This window comes from Scyliorhinus torazame, chromosome 19 (genome assembly GCF_047496885.1).
Source record: "Scyliorhinus torazame isolate Kashiwa2021f chromosome 19, sScyTor2.1, whole genome shotgun sequence".
NCBI classification, from domain to species: domain Eukaryota; kingdom Metazoa; phylum Chordata; class Chondrichthyes; order Carcharhiniformes; family Scyliorhinidae; genus Scyliorhinus; species Scyliorhinus torazame.
Genome location: NC_092725.1, coordinates 79,257,710 through 79,276,736, shown reverse-complemented (window position 1 = coordinate 79,276,736; position 19,027 = coordinate 79,257,710). Strand labels below are relative to the sequence as shown.

Here is a 19,027-nt window from a genome sequence, read left to right as displayed (position 1 = left end):
CCTAATCCCAAGAATCACTGACATGGTGCTGAAGGAGGAGTCCCAAAAGTTCAGTTCAGGACAAGACCAGAACATATGTGTATGATTTGCTGGACTCCGTGAACAACGCTCGCACCTATCCTCTACTTCTGGAAAAAAAACACTCATCCATGCCCTGGTCAGATGTGCCCTCGGCGCCACCTTGAACTGAATCAAGCTGAGCCTAGCACGTGAGGAGGTTGAATTGACTCTGTGTAGAGCCTCACTCCACACCACTTTCATCAAAAACTTGACCCAGCTCCCTCTCCCTCTTCCTTTAAACCTCATCTAATGGAGCTTGCTCCGACGTCACAGGCTGACTATAAATGTCTGATATCTTCCCCTCCCGTAGCTCAACCACCTGAAGAACCTTATCTCTCAAAAAGGGCAAGAGTGCCAAGGGGAACGAAAACGTTACACACCTGATAATACCTAAACAGATTAGTTCTCGGAAGCTGGAATTTACTCAACCACTCAAAACCAGCGAAGTTCTCTTCTATAAACATGTCCCCGAATCGTTCCAACTCCTCCTTACCCCGTGCCCCAAATGGCAAATCCAAAACCACTGGAACAAAGCAACTGTTTCCATAGATTGGGCCTAACAATGACATGGTACCCAGCTTGAAATGTTGCCTTATCTGTCTCCATATACTCAAGAGTGGCCACCATCACTTGAAGTCCACTTTGCAGGGGAAAACGAAAGTGGACGCTTAACCAAGGCTCTCAAACTAGTACCTCTACAGGCACTCATCTCCATCCGCCCCATTAAACCACCCCTTACTTTTTCAATGTTCGACACCCAATAATAAAATAATAAGATTGGGCAACGCTAGGCCTCACTCCCCCCCTCACCCCCCAAATTTGCCTCTCCCTCTGCAAAAACACCCCTTGGGTTCTGACTCGCCCAAATAAAAAAAGATAGAATTTATACCTTACACAAATAAAGATGTGGGAAGGAAAATTGGGAGACGCTGAAACAAAATTAGAAACTTTGGGAGGATATTCATCTTTACCGATTGATACCTGCCTGCCAGGGAGATAGAGGAAGATTTTCCCATTTCTTCAAGCCAGGCTTGACGCCATTTACCAGACCCATAAAATTTAGTTTACGGCACAAGACCAATCATGGGCCACCCAGATTCCCAGATAACGAAAACTGGACCTGGCCAGGTGAAAAGGCAACCTTTCCCAAATCGGCTCCCCTCCTTGGGGGAATTCACCGGAAATTATTCGCTTTTGCCCAAGTTCAATTTTATCCCAGCCAAAATTCCTAACCAGCTACATTATCTCCTCTACACGGGAGGATCAATTACATACAACAGCAAATCATCCATGTACAAAGACACACCATGTTCCTTCCCTCCCTTTTCTATTCCCTTCCACCTTGCCGATGACCTCAATGCTATGGCCAGCGGCTCAATTGCCAAAGCAAACAATAGCAGGGACAATGGACAACTCTGCCTTGTGCCTCTCTTCAGCAGGAAATATTTCGAGCTCAAGGACATTCGTGGGGGGGGGGGGGGGGGGGGGGGGGGGGGAGTATATAAAAGCTGGCTCCAAGATATCAATCAAAATCAAAAGCAAACCTTCCAAGGATTTCAAACAGATACCCCACTCCACCCTATTAAATGCCTTTTCAGCATCCATTGAAATAATTACCTCTAGCTCAGGGACTGGAGAGGGGACAGAATAACATGAAACAATTGCCGAGTGTTGGCCAACATCTGCCTGCCCATAGCAAACACAGTCTGTTCCTCTGATATAATCCCTGGAAGGCAGGACTCCAAGCACATTGCTAAAACCTTCACCAACAACTTTGCATCTGCATTCAGTAACAAAATAGTGCAATACGACCCACACACTGTTAGATCCTTATCCTTTAAAATCAAGAAAATCGATGCCTGCGTCAATATGGTCAGCAACAACCCCAGGACATGGAATTATTAAACATCTCTAACAACAATGGGACCAGCTGACCCGCAGATTTCTTATAAAATCCGATCGGAAATCCATCCAGACCCGGCACATTACCTGACTACATCACCCATGCATTTCAAGACCTCCTCTGGGCTCAACTGGGACTCCAACTCCTCCATGCTCTCTCATTCTTCAACTGGGATGGACAAGCCATCCAAAAATGCCATCATAGACAACCCATCCTCCGGGGACTATGAACGATAAAAAGTCTCAAAAGCCTCATTATCCTTACCTGGGGCAGAGACTAAGCTGCCACTCAATTCCTTCACATGCACTATTTCACAAGAGGTCACCTGCCGCCTCAGCTGGTGCGCCAACAGGCGACTGGCCTTCTCCCTATACTCATAAACTTCCCCACAATCCAAGTGACCAGTCGAACAGGGGGACGTCTACCCACCCAGCCCATTACCCGACCCAGAGTCAGCCATTTCCACCCTGGGGGGCAATCCAGCAACTACTCAAAGAGAGCCGACACCAGGCCCACCCAAGATGGCCGCCAATCCCTCATCCGAGTAGAACAAAGAAAAGCTTATAGCCACCGTCAGAAAACCAACCCTCATCCGCCTCCCAACAATACCGTACCCAAAGAGCCCAGCAAACAAGACAAAGACCTCCATCCTCCCACTTCTCCATCCCAAACCTCAAGCAAAATGAAAACAAAAATCCTTAGCTCATGCTTACACCCCACTCTCCCACAGTATGAGCACAGATACTCCATCCCTCCACTCCCGCAAACTAACTATATAGTTAAAGTCGCCATAGACCCAGATGACCATAGGCTGCTTTCCCCTTTGAGGGGGAGAGCTGACTGGTGGTGATTTAACTTGAGGACCATCACATCTCAGATGAGGGGCAAGGTTCTTAAGTTCATAAGATATAGGAGCAGAATTAGGCCATTTGGTCCATCGAGTCTGCTCCTCCATTCTATCTTGGCTGATATGTTCCTCATCTGCTATCTGGATTGCGAAATCAGCCAGAGCATCTCCTCCCTAGAACACATGACCTAGGAGCGGGAGCAGGCAATTTAGTCTCCCGAACCTAACACCCTCAATGTGATCATGGCTGATCCCATCCTGGCCTCAACACCGTCCTGCCCATTCTCCATAACCCTTCAACCATTACCAATTAAAAATTAAAGGTTGAGAGGACAGGCCTTCATAAATAACCTCCGAACTATCTACATAGCTAGCAGGTAGGACCCCACACAGAGTAATAAACACAACAGCAAAACCATAATGCCACCCAGACCCCCACCCAAATCCAACCTTAATCATTCCAGGAAAGAAAAGAACACCCATCCCACAAAACCCACAGTAAAACTCCAAATAGCCGAATAAACATCCCGCCAAATCCAAATCCAAATCCCCAAAATCAGACATCTCCCAATCAGTATAATTTGCAGTTATCTCGATCCCAGTCCATGTTTCTGCACAAACACATCTGCCTCCTCAGGAGACTCAAGCTAATAATCTTTCAATTCACAAGTCACTCAGAGGACCGCAGGGTAAACCACAACAAATCGAACATTGTTCTCATACAACGCGACCTCGGCCTTGTTTTTTTAAAAATTTAGAGTACCAATTCATTTTTTCCAATCAAGGGGCAATTTATCGTGACCAATCAACCTACCCTGCACATCTTTAGGTTGTGGGGGTGAAACCCACGTAAACACGTGGAGAATGTGCAAACTCCACACGGACATTGATCCAGAGCCGGGATTGAACCTAGGGCCTCGGCGCCGTGAGGCATCAGTGCTAACCACTGCGCCACCGTGCTGGCCCAGGCCTAAGCCTTGTTTATTTTCAATAAATATTTTATTGAGGTATCTTTTGGTTTAACAACAACAACAAAACAAACAATGTACATGAATCTACAAACATAGTGCAAAAGACGGCTTCCTCCCTTACAGGTCCTTATTAACTCCCTTACTAACCCCCAACTCTAATCTAAACTAACCCCCCCGACTTCTGCTGACGATTAACTTTCCCCAAAGAAGTCGACGAACGGTTGCCACCTCCGGGCGACCCCAACATTGACCCTCTCAAGGCGGACTTGATATTCTCCAAACAGAGAAAGCTAGCCATGTCAGATAACCAGGCCACCGACTTTGGGGGCTTTGAGTCCCTCCAAGCTAATAATATCCGTCTCCGGGCTACCAGGGAAGCAAAGGCCAGAGCGTTTGCCTCTTTCTCCTCCTGGATTCCCGGACCTTCCGACACCCATCAAATCGCCACCTCTGGACTCGGTGCCACCCTTGTTTTTAACCACCGTGGACATAACATCTGCAAACCCCTGCCAGAATCTCCTAAGTTTTGGACATGTCCAGAACATGTGGACATGGTTCGCTGGCCCTCCTGCACACCTTGTGCACCTATCTTCTACCCCAAAGAACCTGTTCATCCGGGCCACTGTCATGTGAGTCTGGTGAATGACCTTGAATTGTATCAGGCTGAACCTGGCACAAGTTGTGGATGCATTGACTCTACTCAATGCGTCTGCCATAGTCCATCCTCTATCGCTCCTCCCAACTCCTCTTCCCACTTGTGCTACAGCTCCTCCATCTGTGTCTCCTCTGACCCCTTAAGTTCCTAGTAAATGTCAGAGACCCTCCCTTTTCCCACCCACCCTCTGGAAACTACCCTGTCCTGTATCCCCCTTGGTGGTAGGAGTGGGAAGGTTGAAACTTGCCTGCGTAGGAAGTCCCGCGCCTGCGTAGGAAGTCCCGCACCTACAGGTACAGTTTCCCCTGGCCAATCCAAATTTCTCCTCCAGCTCCCTAAAGCTAGGAAAGCTCCCCTCTATAAACATATCCCCCATCCTCTCAATCCCTGCTCTCTGCCATCTCCGGAACCCCCCGTCCATCCTTCCCGGGGCAAACTGGTGATTATTACAGATTGGAGACCAAACCGATGCTCCCTCTGCTCCCACATGTCTCCTCCATTGCCTCGAGACTCTCAGGGCTGCCACCACCATGGGGCTGGTGGAGTACCATGCCGGCAGAAATGGCAGAGGCGCCGTTATCAACGCCCTAAAGCTGGTGCCCTTACATGAAGCCACCTCCACACGCTCCCATACCGATCCTCCCCCACCACCCACTTCCTGATCATGGCTATATTCACCGCTCTATAGTAGTTACTGAAGTTTGGCAGCGCCAGCCCGCCTTCTCCCTGCTCTGCTCAAGCATTCCCCTCTTTACTCGCGGGGTCTTGCCCACCCATACAAAGCCAGTGATCACTTTGTTGCCTCGTTTAAAAAAGGACCGCGGAATAAAGATGGGGAGACACTGAAACACAAACAGGAATCTCGGGAGGACCGCCATCCTCACCGTCTGCACCCTCCCAGCTAGTGACAACGGGAGTGCGTCCCACCTCCGAAAATCGTCCTTCATTTGGTCCACTAGTCGGGCCAGATTTAGTTTGGGCAGCCGTTCCCATTCCCGCGCCACTTGGATGCCTAGGTACCGAAAGCTTTCCCCTACCACTCTAAATGGCAGCTCCCCCAGTCGCCTCTCCTGTCCCCTCGCGTGGACCGCAAACATCTTACTTTTCCCCATATTTAGTTAATATCCCGAAAACCGGCTAAATACATCCAGAATCCTCATGATTTCTTCCATCCCTTCTGCTGGGTCCGATACATACAGGAGCAGGTTGTCTGCGTAAAGCGAGACACTGTGTTCCATGCCCCCACCCCCGGACCAGCCTCCTCCAGCCCTTTGAGGCTCTCAGTGCAATTGCCAGCGGCTCTATGGCTAACGCGAACAACAGTGGGGAGAGGGGGGCATCCCTGTCTCGTCCCCCGATGCAGCCTAAAATAGTCCGATGTTGTCCTATTCGCTCACCACAGGAGCCTGATACAGCAACCTGACCCAGTCAATAAAGCTCCGCCCAAATCCAAACTGTCCCATACCTCCCACTGATATTCTCCATTGCGACCATTACCTCCACCTCCCTACCTTCCGGGGGCATCATGATCACATTTAACAGCCTTCTTACATTGGCCACCAACTGCCTTCCCCTAACAAACCCCGTCTGGTCCTCCCCAATAACGTCCAGAACACAATCCTCAATCCTAGAGGACAAAATGTTGGCCAGCAGTTTGGCATCCACATTCAGTAGGGATATCGGCCTGTAGGACCCACACAGCTCCGGGTTCTTGTCCCGCTCCAGGATCAGCGAAATCATGGCCTGTGACATCGTCGGGGGAAGCACCCCTCTCTCCCTTGCCTCATTGAATGTCCTCATCAACAACAGCCCCAATATCCCAGAGAACCTTTTATAGAACTCCACTGGGTACCCATCCGGCCCCCGGGCTTTACCCGACTGCAGGGCCTTCAGACCCTCCGTTATCTCTTCCATCCCGATCGGGGCCCCCAAATTTTCTACCCGCTCCCCGTCCACCTTCGGGAAATTCAGCCCCCCTAGGAAGTGCCTCATCCCCACCGGCCCTGTTGGGGGTTCCGACACATACAGCCTACTATAAAACTCCTTAAACACCTTATTCACCCCTGCTGAGTCTCCAACCAGGTTCCCATCCCCATCCTTTACTTTCCCTATCTCCCTGGCTGCATCCCTCTTTCTAAGCTGCTGTGCAAGCATTTTGCTGGCCTTCTCGCCATGCTCATAAATCGCCCCCTTTGCCTTTCTCAGCTGCTCCACCGCCCTCCCTGTGGTGAACAAGCCAAACTCTGCCGTTCCCTTAAAAGCCCTGCCTCTGGGGTCTCCGCATACTTCCTGTCGACCTGTAGTATCTCCTTTACCAGTCGGTCTGTCTCTGCCCTGTCTACCTTCTCCCTGTGGGCCCGTATCGAGATCAGCTCCTCTCTAACCGCCTTCAATGCTTCCCAGACCACCGCTGCCGAAATTTCCCCCATGTCGTTCACTTCCAGATAGTTCTGAATACATTTCCTCAGCCGCCCGCACACCTCATCGTTAGCTAAAAGACCCATGTCTAGCCTCCAGTGAGGGCGTTGGTTACTGTCTTTACTAACCTGCTGTCAACCCAGTGCGGGCATGGGCTGAGATTGTGATCACTGAGTCCCCCATGTCCACCATCCCCGTCAGCAAAGCCCTGAACAGAATAAAGAAATCGATCCGGGAGTACACTTTATGCACGTATGAGTAGAAGGAGAACTCCTTTACTCTTGGCAGCCTAAATCTCCATGGGTCCAATCCAATCCAAACCCCCCCCCCCCCATCTGCTCCATGAACCCTTTTAGTTCCTTTGCCATTGCTGGCACCCTGCCCATTTTTGAGCTTGTCCGGTCTAAATCAGGGTCAATAACTGTGTTGAAGTCTCCTCACATGACCAACTTATGCGAATCCAGTACCGGTATCTTCCCCAGCATCCTCTTTATAAACTCCACACCATCCCAATTTGGCACATACACATTTACTAGTACCACCTGCACCCGTTGCAATTTCTCACTGACCATAATGTACCGGCCTCCCACATCCGAAACTATTCTTCCTGCCTCAAACACCACCCGCTTGTTGATCAGGATCGCGACCCCTCTAGTCTTCGAGTCCAGTCCTGAGTGAAAAACCTGTCCGACCCAGCCTTTCCTTAATCTAACCTGGTCAGCTACTCTAAGGTGCGTCTCCTGCAGCGTTACCACGTCCACATTCAGTCCTCTCAAATGCTCGAACACGTGTGCCTATTGACCGGCCTATTTAGCCCTCGTACATTCCAGGTGATCAGCCTAGTTGGGGGGGGGGTTCATGGCACCCCCACTTCGCCGATCAGCCATCATCTTTCTTGGGCCAGTCTCCAGCCCATGCCCCGTGCCTCCACCGGCCCGCCCCCAGGCAGCCTCCGCCCCCGACCTCCTCTCTGTCCCTCAGCAACAGTCCCTCCCTCGTCAGCAGAGCATTTCCCCCCCCCTCCCACCCAGTAACAGCACAATGTAAATCGACCCCTTTGATAAGCCTAACATCTGCTCACCTCCCACTATGCTTCCACGAGCTAGCCCACCCAGCTAGCTTGGTGGCCCCCACCCCTGACGCCAGACATTCTCCCACCTATTGTTCCCTCCCCCTACTCCTACACACATATTCAGATGACAAACAAACCCAACACAATTGCCTGACAGAAAAAAAAACGCTAAACAAAGAAAAGATCAAGCAAGAGATCCAGCATCTAAACAAACACACCTCCATCCCCCAACAGTGCAAATATAAACTTTAACTCACTCAACTCTGCAACTGGCCCCAAGTCAATACAGAAGGCATTACAAATAGCATCCACAAAATGAAAAACAAGAAACTTTTTTAAAAAATGAATGTTGCAGCAAAGTTCAAAAGTTCTCAGTCCGCCACCAGTCCTTTCCTTTTCGCGAAGTCTAGCGCTTCCTCAGGCGACTCAAAATAAAAATGTTGCTCCTCATAAGTGACCCAGAGACAGGCCGGATACAGCAGTCCGAACTTCACCTTTTTCTTAAAAAGGTTCGACCTGATCTGGTTAAACCCCGCTCTTCTCCTGGCCACCTCTGCACTCAGATCCTGATAGATCCGCAGGATACTGTTCTCCCATTTACAGCTCCGTGTCTGCTTGGCTCATTGTAAAAAAGGTTCCTTATCCAAATACCTGTGGAATCTCACCACCATTGCCCTCGGGGTGTCTCCCATTTGTGGCTCCCTCTCAAGTGCTCTGTGAGTCCTGTCCACCTCCAAGGGTCGGGAGAATGCCCCATCCCCCAGCAGCTTCTTGAACATGTCCGCTATGTATGCCCCAGCGTCCGCTCCTTCGGACCCCTCCGGGAGTCCAATGATCCTCAAGTTCTGCCGGCGGGACCTATTCTCTAGGTCGTCCACCTTTTCCAGGAGCCTTTTCTGCTCGTCTCTCAGCATCCCCATCTCCAGCTCCACCACAGTTTGATGTTTCTCCTGGTCAGCCAGCACCTTCTCTATTTTCTGGATCACCTGATCTTGGGCATCCAATCTAAGCTCCAGCCGCGCAATTGACTCTTTAATGGGGTCCAAGCAGTCCCGCTTCTGCTTGGCGAAGCCCTACTGAATAACTTGCATCAGCTGCTCCGTTGACTGCTGGGTCGACAAGCCAGAGGTCCGGTCATCCGCCATGCTGTCTCCCGCGGCAGCTTTAACCCAAGCCTTCTCTGTCTTTCTGTTTCTGCCTTTGCGAGCACTTCTAGTTCTCCTCTCCATGCACCGCTGTGGGAATCCAGTACACAATTGCCTCTATCATCGATTTTTCAAATCACGTCCGGTAAAAAAATCGGGGGAAAAGGTCCAAAAGTCTGACCCGAGCGGGAGCCACCAAATGTGCGACTTATTCCTTCATAGCCGCCACCGGAAGTCAGCCTAGGCCTTGTTGAATGCTGCACGCCTCTTGGCCAGCTGCACTCCAACATCCTGGTAGGTCCTCACAACGTAGCAGTCCCATCTGGAGTCTCGATGATCTTTTACCCAGTGCAGAAGTCTTTGCTTTTCTTGATAACTGCAAAAGTGCACGATGAACGTACGTGGATCAGCAGGGGACTTCTACATTGATTTTGAGGGTGGGGTGGAGGAGGGGCAGGGCAATGGGTGAGGTCATGCACAAACTGCCCTTGAAAATACATTTTGTGCTGTGCCTTGAACGTTCCTACTTGCTTTTCAGGCTTTCACGTGCAGTGTTTTTCCACCAGTTCATGTGAAGCAATATTGGGTATATCTGCAGCTTACATTACAAACTGATATAACTAAATGTTTTCACATGAGATTGCTTTTTATTATTGGCTACATCCTAGAGTTGTCAATTTTCTGGGGGCTGAGTAACTTACTTTGAAGCTCTTAGTTAAATTTTGTTAATTTACTGGTTTGGCATGCAATTAATATTTTCTTTTGCGCAATGCCATTTTCAAGAGCTATAAGATTCTGCAATTTAAAAAAAATATTTCACCAAATGTGGGTGTTACTGGCTAGGCCATTAATTGCCAATTGCTCACTGCCCTTGAGAATGGGTGAGAAAACCTTACTTTAACCCTAAATTGTAGAAATCAATACCTACCCCTGTTCTAGTACAGCTGCAGAGGACAATTTCAGAGGAAAGCCTGTCATTTTTTGTTTTAACAGGATCCTGTGGGTAAGGATGGAGTTATGTGATTACAATGTTTTTTCACTCAGCATGATGTACATTTTAGGTCACATATAGCATGAGACTCATAGAAGGCAACATTCCTTCCTCACTGTTACAAAAATGGCTTGAATTCCTTCTGGTAAATCATCCAGGAATGCAACAATTAACCCAACAAATTCAGATGGAACCAACATACACTGAGTTCCAACCCAAGATGGAAAACTGCACCAGTGTATGGGGGAAATATTCACATTTTTAATGTAGCCCAAGATGTTAGTGGAGACAGGCTGAGAATGATCAACATTTTTTAACCTTCTAACCCTCCTTGCTGCCCAGTGATGCTCAGAATTACCTGGCATAGGGACCGTCCAAGTGCTCACTGGGATCAGTAGGATGTGATTCTTGTCTTGAAAACCATGGGAATCCCAGGAATTGCCTATTTTGATTGGCTTTCCCATGTAGGATCAGCTTGACTTCTAGGGGTTTGTGGTTCCCCTATCCGTCCACACCTTCAAAACAATCTGGGGTTGCAATTCAAACCTTCTGGTCTCTGGTAGACACCCAAGGTGCACCGATCGTGACTCCATCCTGATGCTGAACATTATGACAGGGCGAGGTGTGGAAGTTGTTGCAATTCTGCTGGCAGAGCAGGGCTGGGAATGTTTTGCTGCATACTTAGCCCCATCCTCCTTCGATCACTCCTACTGCACCTGTGTGATAGTCCCTTTCTCATCCACCCCAACGTTATGACCTTCAGTGAACTTATATTATGGTCAATTTTAGGAAACACGTTGGGATTGGATAACCTCATTTTTCCTAGGGCATGAAATGGACATTGTTGGGAAACTTCTGCTGCATTCATTTAGGATTGATCATATTTTAGATAAAATAACAGCTTTATCATCCATTGAGCCACAAGGTTGACTGTACTCATTGTATTACAGTTATTTTTGTCCCACATAAACAAGACATAAAACAGAGAAGCCTACTACAAAACTGAAAATTAACAGTTGACCTCATTTTCCCCTTTTCTACAGCAGCCCCCCACATGCTCATGTTTGCACTTGATATTTCAAATTGTTGTCAATTAAGTAAAGATTAGAGAAGTTGAAGCTGGATCAGGTTACTTATTACTTCTGAATGAATTATTATCAAATAAGCAAGCTGCGGATGAGGTATAAAATATACCACATGCAAGAGACTGTGAATTTACATGAAATGTGGTTCAAACACAGTGCAACCTTGGGATTAAAGAAAACCATCTGTAATGATAAATGCAGCAACGGAAGATCACATCTGCTTATTCAACTCACTTGTCTCCCACCCTTGGATGGAAAGTTTCTACTTCTTTCATTTCCCTGCAGCAAGGTTCTATTATAGATGCAAGGTTGAGTGAAATTAATTATTTACCCTGATAAATTGTACAATTGGAAAAAATCCACTATTCCTCCATGTATGGAGAATAGTATGGACGGAGGGAGAAGAAGGAAGCATAAATCAAAAAAACAAATGGATGCAGATGATTTATGTTTGCAATACAACTACCTCAAGAGATTACATATCATATTATGGTCAACCTCAAAATATGCTACAATATCCCTAGAGTGGAATGGTTGATAAAGATTTCTATTATCCAGCTATCCTGAGTTGTATTTCAAAAATATTAAAACATTTGATCACCAGAACACTGCCTTTTAACAAATGCCAAGATTTTTACAATGATTCAAAGAGTTCCAACGTTTCAGTTGAATGCAAGAATTTAATGTTTTACAAATGTGTTAAAGTATGGCAGTTTCAATATTTCTGCCAGTGTTTGCTACATTTTAGGCATATGACTCACATATGTTGGCATATATATATATCTATATATATATATATAGATATATATATGCATTCTGAAACAATTTATGGATAGTTTTTCAAACTGTTTATCTGCAATTTCTAGTTGCAAAAAACAAGACAAAATTAGGCATTATTCTAGCAATGGGGTGGAACAGCTGTATTTATGCCCACAATATGATATTTCACCTTTCCCAGAAGATTGTATGATGGGTATGTCTTAATTGGGGAGCATAAGGCTTTTTGAGCATACAGAACAGGCTCAATAGATCAGCTTAAATGAAATCAGAAAGTTATGGAAATACACAGCAAATTTGGCAGCATCTGTGGAGAGGGAGACAGAGTTAATGTCTTGAGTCAAATATGATGATTCTTCCTGGTGTTCTGAAGAAGTCATTTTTTAAAAAACAATATTTTTATTGAATTTTTAATATATAACAAAGGAGAAATCATTACACAGTGCAACAATACCAATACATATATCAGAAAAACAAGCAACAATAATAACATGAACTCCAACAACCATAATACTGCCCAGAATAATCACCCTCCTCACTAACCTCCCCACTCTCATACCCCACCACTAACAGCCAACAGTGACCAACTCTTTAAAGTGCAAAATGAACGGCTGCCATCTCCGACAGAACCCATCAATCGACTCTCTTATCGTAAACTTGACCTTCTCGAGGTACAAGAATTCCATTGATGATAATCTTTATTATTGTCACAAATAGGCTTACATTAACACTGCAATGAAGTTACTGGGAAAATCCCCGAGTCGCCACACTCAGTGTACCTGTTCGGGTACACTGAGGGAAAATTCAGAATGTCCAATTCACCTAACAAGCACTTCTTTCGGGACTTGTGGGAGGAAACCAGAGCATCCGGAGGAAACCCATGCAGTCACAGGGAGAACGTGCAGACTCCACACAGACAGTGCCCCAAGCCGGGAATCAAACCTGGGACCCTGGCACTGTGAAGCAACAGTGCTAACCACCATGCTACCGTGCTGCCCATAAATCACCCAGCCATGCATCGGCACTGGTTGGCTTCACCTGCCTACAGTTCAGCAGTATTCATCACCGTGCCAACAGCGATGCGAAGGCCAGAGCATCTGACCCTGCTCCCATCCTCAGTTCTGATTGGTCCAAGACTCCAAATAAAGCGACTAACCGGCAGGGCTCAAAGTCAAAATTCAGAATTGCTGATATGGTGCACAAAAAGGACCTCCAATAGCACCAGTTTGGGAGAGGACCAGACCATTTGCATATGGTGAGCAGGTCCTTTCGAGCACTGCTCACACTTATCCTCTGCCCCCTCGACGAATCTACTCATCCTGGCCTTGGCTAGGTATGTCCTGAACACAACATTTAGTTGTGACAGGCTCAGCCTCGTGCAAGATGATGTAGCATTTACCCTACGGAGAGACTCACTCCACATCTCTTCCTCCAAAATGGGCCCAGCTCCTCCTCCCATCTGGCTTTTACCTCATCTACTGAAACCTGCTCTTCTACCATAATCCGCCTATAAATCCCAGGCGTGCTGCCCTCCTCCGACCCCACACACTAGAGAATCCTTTCCAGCAAGGTGGATAGTGGAGCCTCCAGGAAAGTTGGAAATGCTTGCCTGACAAAGTCTCGTGCCCGAAAGTATCTGAATCTACTGATCTCTGCTTTTTCCTTCAACTCCTCCCAACGTGCAAACCGCCTCTTCAAGAACAAATTCCTCACCCTCTCTAGCCCCTTATCTTTCCATCTCCTAAATACAGCACCCAATTTCACCAGCTCAATTAAGTGACTTCTACAGATTGGGGTCCACATTGACATCACCTTCAGCTTGAAATGCTGACGTAATTGCTGCCATATTTTTAACATAGAGACTACCCGAGATTCTTTTCTTTTTTTAAAATAATTTTTATTAAGGTTTTCATAAAATATCAATAACAAAATGAAAAAGGAACCCAACAGGGTTAAGTACAAAAACAGTCTAGAAAAGCAACCCTCCTTACCCCCCTCCCCCCTGTGCATAAATAATAAATTAACATTAACACCCCGACTTAACACAACAGGTATGTACACCCCCTCAGACCCTCCAGTGTAAATAACAAAAACAAAGTAACCCCACCCCCCCCAAGTTGCTGCTGCCATTGACCAATGTCTACCGTTCTGCCAGAAAGTCTAAGAACGGTTGCCACCGCCTAAAGAACCCTTGTACCGACCCTCTCAAGGCGAATTTCACCCTCTCCAACGTAATAAACCCCGCCATATCATTGATCCAGGATTCCACGCTTGGGGGCCTCGCATCTTTCCACTGAAGGAGAATCCTTCGCCGGGCTACCAGGGACGCAAAGGCCAGAATACCGGCCTCTTTCGCCTCCTGTACTCCTGGCTCCTCTGAGACCCCAAGTATTGCGAGCTCCAGCCCGGTTTGACCCTGGATCCTACCACCCTCAACACCGTCCTCGCTATGCCCTTCCAAAATTCCTCCAGCGCTGGGCACGCCCAGAACACATGGATGTGATTTGCTGGGCTACCTGAGCACCTAACACACCTGTCCTCACCCCCAAAAAACCGGCTCATCCTTGTCCCGGTCATGTGTGCCCTGTGCAGCACCTTAAACTGTATGAGGCTGAGCCTCGTGCACGATGAGGAAGAGTTCACCCTCCCTGGAGCATCTGCCCACGTCCCTTCCTCAATCTCCTCTCCCAACTCCTCCTCCCACTTACCTTTCACCTCCACCACCGAGGCCTCCTCCTCCTCCTGCATCACCTGGTAAGTTTCCGAGATCTCCCCCCCCCCCCCCCCCCCCCCCCCCCCCCCGAGAGCAGCCTGTCCTGTACTGTGTGTGGCAGCAGCCGCGGGAATTTCACCACCTGCCGCCTGGCAAACGCCCTTATCTGTAAGTACCTGAAGATGTTCCCTGGGGGGAGCCCGTACTTCTCCTCCAGCTCACCTAGGCTCGCGAACTTCCCGTCCAGAAACAGGTCGCCCAACCTTCGTATTGGAGACTACCCCAGATTCACAGAATATTTTGCCGGCGAAAAAGGCAAGGATGCCATCACCAGGGCCTCCAGGCCCATTCCTCAACATGACCCAGAATTCATCTGTACCTAACTAACTTCCTGATCCTCAACCACCCCAGCACTCTCCTGCATTGGTCACCCAGTAATAATGTAACAAATTTGGCTCACACCTCCCTCTTCTTCGGAAGGACTCCTTTCCGGATCCGAGGTGTTCGCCCCACCCATATAAAGCCCATTATGAGCCGCTCCACTTCCCGGAAAACCGACTTGGGCAGAAAAACTGTGAGGCATTGAAATAACACAAACCGTGGCAAAATGTTCATCTTAGTAGAGAAAATGCCAGTGATAGTTGAAGGATGTCTCATCTCTAAAAGTCCGCTCTGACTCTGCTCACCAGGCTTGTGATATTCAATTTGCGGAATTCTGCCCAGACCCAGCTCACCTGCACCCCAAAATAGCAGAAAATGGTCCCTACCAGACAAAATGGGACTCCCCTCAACCCCACACTTCCCATCGCAGGGCTAACCACAAAATACTCACTCTTCCCAGTATTTGATTTATATCCTGAGAAGGTTCCGAAAACGCTGCAATATTTCCATTATCTCTCCCATACCGAGCTCTGGATTACTAACATACTAACATAGGTCGTCTTGTGCTCTATTCTACCCCTTAAAATTCCTTTCCACTTCTCCTGAGGCCCTCAAGGCTATTGCTAGTGGTATGATTGCCAATGTGAACAACAGCGGGGACATTGGGCATCCCCGCCTCGACATCCTGCGCACTCTGAACAACCCTGAATTCATGTTGTTCATTTGAACACCAGCAGTTGGCACTTCATATAACAGCTGGACCCATGACGCAAACCCAGAGCCAACCCCAAACATTTCCAGGATCACGAACAAGTCGCTCCATTTGACCCTGTCAAATGCCTTTTTGGCACCTAGAAACAAAATAATTTTCAATTCAGCTCTCTTCATCGGTGCAAGAACTACGTTAAGTAGTCGTCTTACATTTGAAAGTAGTTTTCTGCCCCTTACAAACTCCGTCTGATCTTTTCCCACTACCTCCGGGAGCCATGGCTCCAGCCTCAGCGATAGGAATTTAGCCAACAGTTTCGCGTCTGCGTTAAGCAGAGAAATTGGGCGGTAGGATCTACACTCTGGGATCTTTGCCCTTCTTCAGAAGGCAGGAGATGGAGGCCTCTCTCAATGTCTCCAGAAGGGAATCCCCTGCCAATGAGTCATTAAACATCCTCAGAACCAATGAGGCCAGCTGGTACGCAAATTTCTTGTAAAATTCTACAGGAAACACATCAGGCTCCAGCGCCTTCCCTGCCTGCATCTTACCCAGAGCCCTGCAGACCTCCTCCAGCCCCAACGGCGCCTCAAGTGTCTCCTACAACTCGGCCCCCATCTGAGGAAACTCCAGGCCCTCAAAAACTCCAATTTGTAACATCATTCGTAAAAGGAGTGAAACACCTCACCAGAGGCTAAAATTTAGCTCTGAAGTCATCACACCCCACTCATCCAAGGGACCTGAAACAAGCATGAGGTATAATATGGTACATAATGCTCATTTTAGGAGTCACCAGGGTGCTGATTAATGGCCTGACAGAATTTGAGGTGGGTCATTTTTTCAAGCATTCCAGGGGTGATGAATGTTGGTCCATGTATATGATCCAGTTGTGCCCATTTCACATCTGTAACACAGTTGCAACCAAATCCAATTGACGGCCTCAGTATCTCAAATGTTTGCTATTTTTGAAGCAGTCACTTGAAGCCAGTATTCTAAAATATGCACTTCTTTTATTAGTTTATCTCCAGAAGGCCCAGGCAATATATTATCCAAAATAATTCACTAACATATCCAAACACCAGCACAGCTACATGTATTCCAGAGGATGCAAATACTAAGGGCCTAACAGCAGGTGAATCACAGTAAATAAGTGAGAGGGTCGACTGATGTCTTTGAAGGAGAACCTGGTGACTGAATGGTCATTTGGATGCCATCATAGACCCCCTTTGGAAATGTTGCAATTCAACTTTTGTTATTGTTGAGCAGGAAGCTAAATCAAAATGTTGACTCTTCTCAATGAAGTAACAATCACCTGTTCAAAACATCTATGGGCAAACCTTTGCTGATGGCGCCAACATTTAAAACAATAACTTGCATTTGTACAATAGCTTTCATTACCTCAAGACACCCCAACACGACTTACAGATAACGTAGTCACCTTTGTAAGGTAAGGAATGAGGCAACCAATATTAGCAAAGCATGTTGTCGATAATAGCAATGAAATAAATGAGTGGATTATCTGTTTTTGGTGTTGGATGAGGAATAAATATTCAGTAGGAAACTAGAATAACTCCCCTGCCCTGCCTCGAGTTTGGTGATGGGATTTTTTCATAGAATCATAATCATAGAATTTACAGCGCAGAATGAGGCCATATCTAGCTGAGAGGGAAAAGTGGGTTTTGATTTAATATCTCATCAGAAAAATGGCACCTTAACTATGTAGCACACCTCAGTGCTATAGTGAAATGTCAGCCTACTTTATGTGCTGAAGTCAGGATTGGGTCTTGAACCCTCAACATCTGCGTCAGAAGCAAGACTGCTATTACTGTGCCAAGGCTGGCACCCAACTTGAACACATAAATATAGAACCAGGATAGGACCATGCAGCTCTTCTAGCCTGTTCTGCCATTCAATTAGATATGGATGTACTGCATCTTAACTCCATCTACCTGTCTTGTCACCATATATTTAGTCCAGCAAACTTTTAACGATCTTAGCTTTAAAATTACTATCTTTGAGAGAGCGTTCCATACTTCTGCCACCCTTTGTGTATTTCCTAACTTTTGTCATGACTGTGGTAATATGCACATATGCATATCTGTATATAACTGTACATAGTTGCACCAATGTATATAACAGTACCAATGTTTAGAGCAGATGATCAATACATGTAGTGACAGTTATGACCTCCTGCCAGTAGGTGGAACATGCCACACATGGAGCCACATATATATCAGGGGATGGATGAAACGCGAGCACTTGGTAGGACGGACAAGACAGTCAAATCTCACCTTAGCTCGACAATAACTTAGATATGATTGTCTGTACGTAGGTTTGTCAGTTACCTCCCCATGTGTTAAGAATAAATACTTGTTACAACCATATACTCAGGTTCCATGCGTATCTTCATGATCAGGGAAAGCCATAGAACACAACAATAAATGGCCTGGCTGATTTTAAGGCTCTGTTCCCTTGTCCTAGACCCTCCAAACAATAGAAAAACATATACTCCCCCCCCCCCCCCGAATCTACCCCACCAATTTATTTTGAAATCCTAAATACCTCAATTAAATCAACCCTGACATTCAACATCAGAGGTAATTGGGAGGCGGTTAGCTCAGTTGGCTAGACAGCTGGTTCATGATGCAGAGGGAGCCGAACAGTCGTAACAGCTGAGGTCAATCATGAAGGCCGTACCCCTTGTCTGAGGTGTGGTGATCCTTAGGTTAAATCACCACCAGTCACCTCTTTCCCTCAAAGGGAAAGCAGCCTTTGGTCACCTGGGACCATGGCAACTTTACATTGGAGGGAATACAAGACTGCTTTATGTAATCTCTCCTCACAATCTAACTCTTTGAACCCTAGATTCTGGTGAATCTACACTGTATGGACTTTAACTTGCCAGCCAAAGTTTGATTCAACATGGTGAAACAGCGGGGCTGGAGTGGGCCGTTTTATTAGTCCACAGACATGTGCTTTGTGGATTGTTTATCTTTCCCATCATGCTTGAATGCATTTCAAGTATTCTGCTTTGATGCTAACCATAATGTTTATCAACACTTTTGTTATGATTGATAGCTCCTCACCACATCAAAAGCAGTTAAGTGCTTTTTGCTGTGAATAAGAGGAAGTGAAACCACTTATCTCCATTGTGAAAATGTGCTGTGGTTGGAGAAGGGAGAAAGAGGATGAACTTCCTCATCAGAAGAGGGGACAGGATTTGCATGGGGGGGGGGCCTTCTGGTGGACTTTGGGGGGGAATCTCAGTTATACACTGACCTCCTTGACCCACCCATCAGGGTT

General features: G+C 47.1%; 1 protein-coding gene and 1 long non-coding RNA gene across 3 annotated transcripts in view; one reads left to right on the top strand and one right to left on the bottom strand.

The window, feature by feature from the left end:
- LOC140396245 (ELKS/Rab6-interacting/CAST family member 1-like) overlaps positions 1-19,027 on the bottom strand; it is a 1,343,051-nt gene that overhangs the window by 630,832 nt on the left and 693,192 nt on the right. The window lies entirely within an intron of this gene.
- The window catches only part of LOC140395917 (uncharacterized), a 102,771-nt gene that overhangs the window by 83,083 nt on the left and 661 nt on the right, over positions 1-19,027 (top strand). The gene's annotated exons all lie outside the window — the stretch shown is intronic.